Source organism: Berghia stephanieae, chromosome 3, assembly GCF_034508935.2.
Source record: "Berghia stephanieae isolate SIO BIC M18660-M18661 chromosome 3, UCSD_Bste_1.3, whole genome shotgun sequence".
Lineage (NCBI taxonomy): Eukaryota > Metazoa > Mollusca > Gastropoda > Nudibranchia > Aeolidiidae > Berghia > Berghia stephanieae.
Genome location: NC_088362.1, coordinates 40,020,494 through 40,032,993, shown reverse-complemented (window position 1 = coordinate 40,032,993; position 12,500 = coordinate 40,020,494). Strand labels below are relative to the sequence as shown.

Genomic DNA, 12,500 nt, shown 5'->3' with positions numbered 1-12,500 from the left:
AATCCACTAAACGTGCTCAAAACGCTTTACAATGGGTCCCTGACCGACAGCAACTTAACGTGTAGGACGGGACATGACACCTATTAGGCGATATTACAACTTTTTCGTACAGAGGCCAGGTATTCAGTTTACACCTGAGTACGATGAGAGAATGTGAGTAAAGAGTCTTCTCCAAGGACTCAACTATGCACCGAGCGAGGCTCGAACCCAGGACCTTCCGATCCAAAAGCGAGTGCCATACCACTAGACCACATAGCCGCACGGACTAGATACATACAATGTTGATTGATCCTCTACTTTTAGAGTAATGGTACCTTATTTTTTAGTCTAAATAAATGATCATCCGTCCCCTGTCTGTTTACGTCCCGTAATCCTAAGAATCTGTCTATATATTATGCTAAATTATTGTTAGGCCACCTATTGATTCACTTTGTAACTTGTTCATTAATAGCCCTCCAAGGAACTTGCTGCATACTAACTTCCAGGGAGTTTGGAACCGGAAGAGTAGAAGGTATGTCGTCACTACTTCTCTGTCCTATTACCAGCTCAGCTCATCCACCCCCACTCCCTTTGTCTTCAATGCGGCCCGTGTATATTCACTATTATTATTATTATTATTATTATTATTATTATTATTATTATTATTATTATTATTATTATTATTATTATTATTATTATTATTATTTTATTATTATTATTATTATTATTATTATTATTATTATTATTATTATTATTATTATATTATTATATTATTATTATCATTATTATCATTATTATTATTATTATTATTATTATTATTATTATATTATTATTATTATTATTGTTATTATTATTATTATTATTATTGCTATTATTATTAATATTATTATCTCTTACTGAAAACGGGAAGATCTAATATCAGGTTACCTTAAAAATCAAACCCCGTCATATAGAATTTCTTTAGATCCCAGTTTTATAGACTTTTCTTTACTTTTAGTTTTGGTGACACGTGCATTTAAAAATCAAAATGTATGGAATCAAGCTTTGTTCAGTACTTTTAATCTGTGGGATAGAATTCGATGGCTGACTAGAAATAAAAATCAATAATCGTATGTCCTCATGGCGGCTGTTTGGTCTAGTGGTATGACACTAGCCTTCGGATCAGGAGGTCCAGATTTTGAGTCCCATGCAATATTGGGTCCTTGGAAAAGGGACTTTACTCACATTCTCTCACCAAAAACGAGTACCGCGCCGTTTACAGGCTTGTCTCTGTCGAAAAAAATTGTAATATCGCCTAACAGGCGTCATATCTCATCCTACATGTTAAGTGTTGCTTTAGGCTAAGGATTTCTTGTAAAGCGCTTTGAGAATATTTGGTGGTTTTTGCGCTATGTAAAAGGGCACGTTTTATTTAATACTCTTGCTAACTGCGTTCCACCAATTCTTACATCGGCAATTCTGTGACTCCTCTATAAAGCCTAAAACACAAATGCATCGGTTGCTATCGTCAGAGCATCTTAGGTCGGAACCGGGACAATCAACATTGGTAGAACAAACATCGCCCAGATTCGCTCCTAGAATTGTGTCATAGGCCTGAAAACAAACAAATGAAAAGGATTAAATAATGATAAATAGGACGTATCTCTTCTGATTTTTGTTTTGTTTTGTCGAGTATTATATAACAACGAAATATATATTTCAAAAATATTTGTCAAAAACAAATTTATTTCGATTTCAATTGGTTTTAACAGACCGTGCCAACATAGTTAAGACCACAATCAACTCAAATCCAATAGAATTAAATCCCTGTGGAACAGTTACTAACTGCCCTTGGTACGGGCTGGCATGCAGGAAAACAACAAGAGCCTCATAGTTTTAGGGCATTTTTGGGTTCTCTTATGCATGAGGTCCAAGGAGACGGTCTAAATTATGTTTCCACAATTAAACTCCTCACATCTTCGATAGAGACATGCACATAATTTTTCCAGACAGAGAGAGAGAGAGAGAGAGAGAGAGAGAGAGAGGGAGAGAGAGAGAGAGAGAGAGAGAGAGAGAGAGAGAGAGAGAGAGAGAGAGAGAGAGAGAGTGGGCTGCTGGTATACATGAATGTAATTAAAGAGAACAGGTCCATAAAAATGTTATTTATGAAAAATGATATTTTAGGTAAAATACTCACAACATCTGACGCCAGATGAATCCTACCAACACACATAATTGTAGTAGTAGTAGTAGTAGTAGTAGTAGCAGTAGTAGTAGTAGTAGTAGTAGTAGTAGTAGTACCGTTCGGTATTTTTTCGACCGCCGCTCTAACACTTTTACCATTCACATTCAACCCCCCCCCCCCCCAATCTCATGACCTTTTCACCTCGCCCCCCCCCCCCTTCTATTCCACAACTTTCTACTACTACTATTACTACTACTACCACTACTACTACTACTACTACTACTACTACAACTACTACTACTACTACTACTACTACTACTACTACTACTACTACTACTACTACTACTACTACTACTACTACTACTAATAATAATAATAATAATAATAATAATAATAATAATATTAATAATAATAATAATAATGCTGAAAACTTATATAGCGCTATAACTCCGAGACACCAGACTCTAAGCGCTTAAGTTACAAATTACTTTGGCTGAAACATACTCATTCACACACACACACACACACACACAAGTATACACAAACACACACCTCCTGGCTAATCCAGTCAATTTTAGTTCTGTATTACACCAAGGTGCTTGACGTCTCACCCTTACTGCTTTAGTTGTTAAGGGAGCATGCTTGTCCAAATTGATCATTTGCATCATGTTTATTTTTAACGTTATGAGCAAGGTCTTCTTTAAAACTGTTCATGTTTATATTCTTCATATTACGAGATGTTATCATCTTTTTTATTTCAAGCTTCACTGGGAATAAAACGCAAAACAATTAAATGATGGTCCGAGATTAATTTATATATATTCAAGACAGTTGAAGAGAGAGAGAATGTTCAATGTCTGTAATGACATGATCTATTGTGTGGCCATGGTTGTTTGTAGGACTGCTTACGAGTTGAAAAGAATTGTTTGTATCAATAAGCTCCCGGAATACTTTGGATTCATTTTTGTTTCCTAAATAATCTATGTTAAAATCACCCATAACAATATTATGCTTTTTGTTTATGGATTGAATAGACATAAATTCTCCGAACTCTGAAAAAAAAAAAATTGTTGATATTTTGTTTTGTTGGCTTGGTGGTGGGCGGGAGATACAGTGAAACGACTTTTTACAATTATTTTCATGAATGGCAAATCCAGCGTACTCAAAACTTCTAAAATCATCATGGCGGAATGATATCTTATCAAAGAGTGACAAAAACATTAATTTTGTGATCTTCAATAATGTCGATTATATCCTGCGTTTTATTACTACACGATCTTACATTTAGTAATCCAATTTTTAAATTGGTATGATCATTACTTGAAGGTTGTTGTTGTTGTTGTTGTTGCTGTTGTTGTTGTTGCTCGAAACGGTGCTGTTGCTGCGAGTTGTTGTCATTGGGGGTCGTTAATTTAATACTGACTGTCACAGACAGGGTTGACATTTGACAAGGAACGGTGAGGGGTGTTTATTGAAGTGATTACTATGGAGGGGGGACGATTGTTGATAAATTAAAGCGAGGATCGAGGTCGTAGGGGGAGCGGGCGTGGGGTTGGCCGGCGACCAATGACGGTGGTAATAGGGCGTTGTTTTCGTCTACACCATCTGATCGAAGGCCACGCTCTGATTCGGTTCATAAAATTAGTATTATAAATAGATCTATGAACACTGTAGCTACTACTATTACTACTTCTACAACAACAACAACAACAACAACAACAACAATTACTACTACTACTACTACTACTACTACTACTACTACTACTACTACTACTACTACTACTACTACTACTACTACTACTACTAATACACTTACTTTTGCTACTACTATTACTACTACTATGACTACTACTACTACTACTACTACTACTACTACTACTACTACTACTACTACTACTACTACTTCTACTACTACTACTTCTACTACTACTTGTACTACTACTACTACTACTACTACTACTACTACTACTACTACTACTACTACTACAACTATTATTATTATCATTATTATTATCACTACGACTACTTCTAGTACTTTTATTATCTTTATTTTCCACGTTAATTTGTGTATTGTAGTGTTGACGAAGGGTTTGTACCCAAAACACCCATTGTCTGTATCGTTCCTATACGAAGTCTCTCCATTTTCACTCTTTCGTTTGTATTTTCACATTCACAGGCAGCCCCAGCCGTTTTCTGCTATAACGGTAAATAATGCTGCAGAATCGAGTGGTGTTCCCCTTTCATGACTAATAAAGGTAAATAAATCTTCGAATTAAAGCACGCTTCGTCACTTAAGGACGCCTAAGCTTCCCCCAGATGACCTTACTTGAAAGCGGTATGTGACACTTCTCTTGACAATACTTTCAGAACAGATTACCGTTTCATATTTTTGGGTACAAAAACATGGAGGCTTTTGCGAAGACCGGCTGTACAGAAGGCTGTCACCTATTTAAACCTACTTAATTTAATTCTCCTTCTGCCATCCTTTAACACCCAGAGCATTTGTTGTTGACAATTGTTAATTAACTGCATAAATGTTAGGCAATTTATACATGGACAAGACTGAATTTGTAAATGGGTGCACTACAACTTAAGTCTATGATTGTGAAGAAATAAAAAGGAACCGATGTTTTTTCACATTCCACTTTGAGTACGTTTAGAAAATAATATGCTATTTAAATGCTCATTTTTATACGTTGACAGAAGTAGGCCTAATGAGATCGTTAACTCATTCAACCCTAACACAGACTATATCCGTAGTTTACCCGGGTTACTTTTACTCCATCTCTATTTTAAAAAATTATTCTGAGACAAATTACAGGCGTTGTATCAAAGCTAATACTTTTAATTTTTACATGTTAATGGTAGCTGAATATAACTATCTATGTACATGCTCATCTTTAATACATTATTTCATTTCCAATTTTGAAAAGTAACAAAAACTCTAGGATTGAGTGAGTTAAAGGTTTAGTCAAAGTAGGGAGGACAGGATGAGGAGAAGGAGGATCTGGAATCAGAGGAGAAGGCTAAAACACAAGAGGAAGGGGAGTGGAAGAGAATGAGTTCTGGAATAAGTAGGAGGAGGAGGAAGAGGAGGAGAGGAGGAGGAAGAGGAGGAGGAGGAAGAGGAGGAGGAGAAGAAGAAGAAGAAGAAGAAGAAGAAGAAGAAGAAGAAGAAGAAGAAGAAGAAGAAGAAGAAGAAGAAGAAGAAGAAGAAGAAGAAGAAGAAGAAAGGTGATCATATAAATTGTTAATAATTATAAAAATGCTAGAATTCATATGCGATTAATAACTACGAAACAGTTATATTGAAAACAATTATATTGAACATTCAAGAAGTCTTTTTACATTCCTGTTTGCTTTGCTTTGTTCGTTTCTTGGAAGACTGTTATGCATGACTGAACAATCCACAGAATTATTCTTGATTCAATAGCATGTCTGTTTCGCTCTATTCAGAATTAGTTATATTATTGTGTAAGGTAAAGAAAAAACGGGAGGGGGGGGGGGGGTGTAAACGACCGATTGGCAGAGAGTAGTATGTAAAGTAATCATTCACTCCTACGTTATTGGAATTCCGAGCGAGTTCGTTCTAATCCCTGCAACTTGCCTTTCAAATAATTTATCTTAATGATAGTAATAAGAATCTTCTTCCTCATTCACCCATTTTCAGGGTTGTCATAATGAATGCCAGTTCTCCATGCACCTCGATTCATAGCATCATCTTCCTCCAGGTCCAGTTCTTTCATACCCTCCTTTACCATATCCATCCATCTAGTATTTCGGGTCTCTTTTTCTCTCTTTCTCGTTAATTATATATCCAATACTTTCTCTCCCACGTACTCCCTTTCTCGTCCCTTAACATATCAGAACCATTTCAACATATTTTCTCTCATCTTTATTGATAGATTCTTCACTTCAGTCAACCTTCGAATTCGTTCATTTCTAGCTTTATCGTTTCTCTGTCCAGCCAAGTGACTATCTCAACATCCTCATTTCTGCCACTTCAACTTCTTTATCTTGTTTCTTAGTCGTAGTCCATACGACGGATTGCTGTCTCATAAAAGTTGTATATATTTTTCCCTTCAGCATTGCGGATATTTGTTTGTCACACATAACTCCAGTTACCTTCCTCCTATTATTCCAGCCTGCCTGGATCCACTTCTTAACCTCCATATCATTGCCTCCATTCATTGTACAGTTGTTCCTAGATATTTGAATTGGTTTGTATCTGTTGGTACCCTATCATATGCTTTCTCCAGGTTAATGAACACACAACGTAATTCTCTTTACTTTTCTCTATACTTCTCTGCCGTCACTTTTAGAGCAAATATAGCATCTGTTACACGTTTACCAGCAACGAATCTAAACTGCTCTTCACTAATGTCTACATCTTTTCTAATCCTCTTACCGATTTCTCTTTCCCATGAACTTGATGCCCCTATAATTGCCACATTCCAGAACATCTCCTATATTTTTGTATATGGGGATCAAAGGACTTTTTGTCAATTCTCCTGTGAGTCTTTCTTTCTGTAAGATCTTGAATTAACTTACTAGGAAATTTAATCATTCATCTCAAAGGGATTTCCAGACTTCTGCTGGTATCTCGGCTGGTCCAATGTTTTCACCCTTTTCATCTTGCCCACTGCATCCCATATCTCGTTCTTGCTTATCTCATCTACTGTGTTCTCTTTAGGTTGTATACGTGCACTTCTCTCCCCCTCCCCACCCCCACCCTCCTGTTATTCTCTTCATTCATGAGGAGTTCGTAGTATGTTTTCCACCGTGCTCGATTATTATTATTATTATTATTATTATTATTATTATTATTATTATTATTATTATTATTATTATTATTATTATTATTATTATTATTATTATTATTATTATTATTATTATTATTATCATCATTATTATCATCATCATCATTATATCATTGATGACTGGTGAAGGTATTGATGTGCTGTACACTAATGTGCTTATTCATAAAGAGAGCATTGTGTCGTCGTTACTCAACTGTTTGATGTATGGAAGTATGTTACGTTATATACGTCGGACGTTAAAGAAGCTACAATGAAGTGTCGGAGAGCAGAAAGGCTGCTGAAAACATCAAGTCTTACCATTCATGGTGAATTATGCAAGAACACATTTCGCGCTCGGAAGACAACAATAAAAAAAGGCAAAGACCTCGTATTTTCTTTCAAAATTCAAAACTTCCATATCTTGCAAACAATCATTTTCATCTGCAATGATCTACGTTAAAAATGCAAGTCATTACCATCTGCAACCAACGAAAGAGACCTGCCAAACAAATTTGTCAATTTTTTTCAAGACAAAATCCATAATATTCGTTCAGAACTAGATCGGCACGAACAATCTTTATATACAGATACATCCTGTGTTACCCGTTTAAACAAATTTAATCCAATTTCATCCATAAAAGATTTGATTACAAAAGCCACCATTAAATCCAGCGACTGTTATCCCTTACCAGCACAGCTTTTGACCAGCTCCATCGATGCATTATTCCCATCCATTACATCACTTATAAATACATCCATATTGACTGGCGAAATTACATCGTGCTTTAAAAGTGCCCTCGTCAAACCACTTTTGAAGAAACAATCATTGGACCACAATGTATTAAACAGTTATTGTCCTGTATCAAATTTACCTATGTTGTCAAAACTTTTGGAGAATTATCATCCCATCTTAAGAACAACAGTTTGGAACAGCCTTTCCAGTCAGCCTACAAACAGCAACACAGTACTGAAACGGCGCTTCTTAAAATTTCAATCACTTGTTATGTAACACCGATATTAACAACATCAATGTATTATACTTTTACATCTTTCAGCTGCTTTTGACACGATAGGCCATGACATTGTTTTAAGAAGACTAGAAAATACGTAAGGCGTAAAAAGAATTGCCCTTAAATGGTTTTCATCTATTTACAGGATCGATGGCAGACTGTCGTGGTAAATGGTGTTCAGTAAGAGCAATGTTTTTTACTAAACTTTGGAGTGTCACAAGGCTCTGTTCTTGGTCCTGTCTTTTTTTACTGTATAAATGCAGCCCTTTCTACCGTGATGCCCAGATTCAATCTGGGTTATCATTTTTATGCAGATGATACGCAAATGTATGATTCAGTACCCCTAAGTAATTTACAATAACACGAATCTCGAGCTGTTTTAATTAGATTCAATCTTGGATGTACCAATAAAATTAAAATTAAATGATAGTAAAACTGAGATCTTAATGTGTGATGAGTATCCTTAAGCAAGCAAATAAATCACTTATTACTCTCGGAAATAGTACAATAGAATTTTCAAATAAACTAAAAAAAAAAACTTAAAAGAACAAGCATCATCATTGATAAAGATCTTTCCATGACAAGCCACGTGAATATAAAGAACCTTTTCAATAATTACCTTGTTTTATCCAAATTGGAGCATTGTAACTTCCTCTGGGCGACTTTGCTCAAAATAACGCAGCCAGACGCATTGTACGTAATAACCAAAATTACCCGTCAGCAACTCTCCTTCTCCACGAGTTACATTGGCTTCTTGTGGAGAAAAGAGTTTCCTTTAAGATGTGTACTGTTGCCTAGAAATCCTTGAACACTAAACGTCCCTCCTATATTAAAGACCTCCTAAACACCTATGTCCCTAATAGAAACTTGAGGACAAGCAATGACCAATCAATCCTTGTCAAGCCTAAGACCATGCGTAAAATAGGTAAACAATCTTTTCAATTACCCCCCCCCCCCTCCGCCCACATGTGTGATGCTCGGATTCGTTGACAACTTTCAAATCTCGCTTAAATTTTTTTACGTAATAAGTTGCAATACTACGTATTATCATATTTTGTTGTTAAATTAAATTTGTATCACTTTTCCATCGACACTTGTCTTACCGTAACATGTTTTGTTTTATACCACTGTAAAGCCCTTAGAACCTGTGACAACGGGGTAAAGCACTATATAAATGCCATTTATAATCATCAAATGTTTACATAGAGTCACCATATTACACAGGCAAAGTAGAATGTTGTCATTTACAAAACCCAGTCGCCGATTTGTTAATTGGTAATATAAAAGGTGTTAATGACAATGCCGAAAATGTTGAAGAGTTACAACTAGCTTGCCCGGCAGAAACTAGATCTTTGATCAAACAACAAGATTCACCAATGACTATTTCACTGGAGCGACAAATTTGGTCACAAGGATTTTGTTAAGGCACACAAGGAAGATGATTGCATAAAAACTACAAAATCCAAAACAAAATGCAAAATTGAAAACAATATACAATGACAAAAGGCAGTAAGTGTTTCAAACAAATTGTAATTCCAACTTCCTACCCTGACAAAATACTAGCTATTGCACACGATTCAATAGACTTCAACAGTCAATTCCCTCGTAATGACGCATAGTAACTCAGTAACTGGTTCTAAACTATCGGAACAATGGCGGACACCCTTATGAAAGACTTCTCCGACGAGAATAAAAGTGTATCCAGAGGAGAAAATTATTATAAATCTGATCATGTTTTAACTTTTATACATTCTGATCACATGACAGTACCGATTTTCTTTGGTTAGAACCAAGCTGCCGGTTGTTGGGCGGACGTGATGTCATGTAGGTATCTCGTCATACTTAAACGAATCTCTGGACCATTCGATATTATTTGCGTACAGAGAACTGCCACAAGACTCATTCGGATTCTCACCTTACGAACTCATGTGCGGTCGTGTATCGAGAGGCCCAATTGATGTAGTTGCTGATCTTTGCAAAGGAGAAACAACTGAAGGAAAAGAAATTATGTTCGCATACGACTACGTAAACAACCTAAAAGCATGAGTCCACATGCAAACTGGCACAAGGTCCGTTTGTAAAAAAATCAGAAAAATACAAACATGATGCAAATAGAAAAAAAGCAAAGGTAGAAAATTCGGCATAGGTGATCAGGTGCTAGCGCTTTTGCCGGATAACACTGATAACTTGGAAAGGGCCATATAAGGTAACCACAGTTAAATCAGGAGTAAACTTGGAAATTAAAATGGGCGACAAAACAAAAACTTTACACATCAACATGCTCAAACATGTTGAACGTAATCCTGCGTAAGTGTGCAATAATTTACAAAGCAAAAACGTGAGCATCGGTCGAATTATTCAGTCCGAAGACAATGAAGGAGAGCTACACAGGTTAAACTGTTGGATCCCAAAAACCCGATACAGAAAAACAATCAAAAATCAAAGAGTTGCAAACCCCCAAAACTAAAGGACATCAGAAAAGTTTTAGGTCTCCTAAACTTTTATAGGAAATATTTGCCAAACTTTCCAGATATTGCAACGTCGTTAACAAATCTCACAAAAAATAAATGTCAAACAAAATAAACCGGAAAAATTAATATGAAAAAAGCTTCAACAATCTTAAATCAGCTCTATGTTCTGAACCAAAATTAGAGTTTCCAGATTTAAGTAAAAAGTTCTATGTCAGAACAAATGCATCTTGCAACGGAATTGCGGGTGTTTTATTACAAGAACATGACGGTACACTAATGCCTTGCCAGTACACAAGCAGAAAGCTTCTAGACAATGAATTACAATATTCAGAACGCGAATGCTTGGGAATTATTTTCAGTCTGAAATCGTTCAGCAGATGTCTTTTACTGATAACATTTGTTCTTGAAACGGATCACAAACCATTCACATACTTTGAAAACAACAAAATGAATAACAGTTGAGTTTTAAGTAGTTCATTTCTGCACAACTACTCATTTTCAATATATCATATTCGAAAATATCCATGCAAATTTACTGTCGCGATTGGTGTAATGCGTAATTATGTAGTGGGTAGATAAAGGCCATCCAGTCAAACAACTGCAGCTGATGTTATCTTTATTTTTCCCCCATTAACCTTCTAAAGCGAACGTTTGCGTTCGCCAGATTGATATGTGTGTTGCAGTTGCGTGGAGATGATTGGCATCGGTCAGGCTGATATAATCTGGTTACCACCCCCCCCCCCCCAACGCGTCAACCAATTTTTTTTCTTGCATTTTATCAAAGTTGAATATCTTAAGCGTAAATATCTGAATACTGCTGCCTTGAGGACATTGAGCATTTTGATAAATTACGTCACAAAGGTCTCGAAAAGGTCTTTTTTTTTAATCCTTAGAAATCATTCTATAGCATACAGAATGAAATATTTAGTCAAATTAAATGCAAAATTACTTCTATTGTTAAGATTTGACCACAAATTATTACCATTTTAAATATCAAAAAGGTCAATGTCACTGACAAGGTCGTCTTGTAGAATGACCCAAACTTTGCAGTGTTTGGTATCAAATTAAAAGTCTTGACAAGAGCAATACAAAATTGCGGATATTTATGCTGTTTGTTGATATTTAAATTGTCTACAGCTGTGAAAGTATAAATGGGATATTAAAAAGGACTACTTTTGTGGGGAACGTGTCAAATCACATAAAAGCATGGAGTCTCCATAATGAGAAAAAGTGCCTTGTATTGAGTCTTCACCTCTGTTTTTATATTGCTAATTACTGAAGGCCAAAACATGGAAAGATCATTTTCGGCATATCTGACATGTATCTTTGCTAAACTAAATCACTCGTCATTAATGGTTTCGTCGCTTCAAGTCATTCGTCGCTTGACACGGAAGCAGCTTGATAAAGGCAATTTTGACAGCATTTACAAACTATTGTGCATGGAAGCTGCGCGGCAACACAGCCACAGTTTGATTATCCACAAGGATTTTCAGGGGTGAAAAATCCGCATTGAATAGTCTCTAACAACTCGGGTGGTACACTTGGTATGTTGCTTAGCACTATGGTTGGAGCAAGTGACTTGCTTTATGGTAATTTCATCCATCCAAAATCTGTTGGTTGTAAATCTGAGGGAGGCTTGAGCAGGCAAAGGAGTGTTTAATGTAAGTTGGTAAGTTGGTTCGAAGTTTTATGCTGCGAAGCAAGTTTGATCTATAATTGCTCTATGGGATTAAAGGCTAGCCGAGATTTTGACAAGAAATCTCTCTTCAAATATGAACTGGCGCCATTGCCGACATCTTTATTCAGTGACAATGAAGACATACATAGTACTACTACAAAAGCCTCTCTGAAGAGAAATCTGCAAGAAACTGTCTCTGCTCATGTGGTTGTGATCTTGGATGGATGCGCACTTCTTTATTGTGTAAACTCGCCATCCAAAGGAACCATTCAGGACTATTCCAATAGTTTTTGGACACTCCAATTGCCAAAAATGGACAGAAGTGACGCTCCCCTTGTTTTTGACAGATACCATGATTTCAAAAGCGCTACTCGGCAAAGGCGCAGTGTAAAAATTCAA

At 36.1% G+C, this 12,500-nt stretch overlaps 1 protein-coding gene across 2 annotated transcripts in view; it reads right to left on the bottom strand.

The window, feature by feature from the left end:
• Nucleotides 1-12,500, bottom strand: part of LOC144967707 (phosphatidylinositol phosphatase PTPRQ-like) — a 114,344-nt gene that overhangs the window by 98,663 nt on the left and 3,181 nt on the right. The window contains exons 1-2 of one of the 2 annotated variants that reach the window (XM_078905250.1): nucleotides 8,572-8,763; nucleotides 1,428-1,572 (exon numbers count right to left, since the gene is read on the bottom strand). The gene's annotated coding sequence lies outside the window, so the exon portion shown is untranslated. Of the gene's footprint in view, nucleotides 1-1,427; nucleotides 1,573-8,571; nucleotides 8,764-12,500 lie in introns of those variants that run through there. The other variant, XM_078905249.1, reaches the window with a different exon arrangement.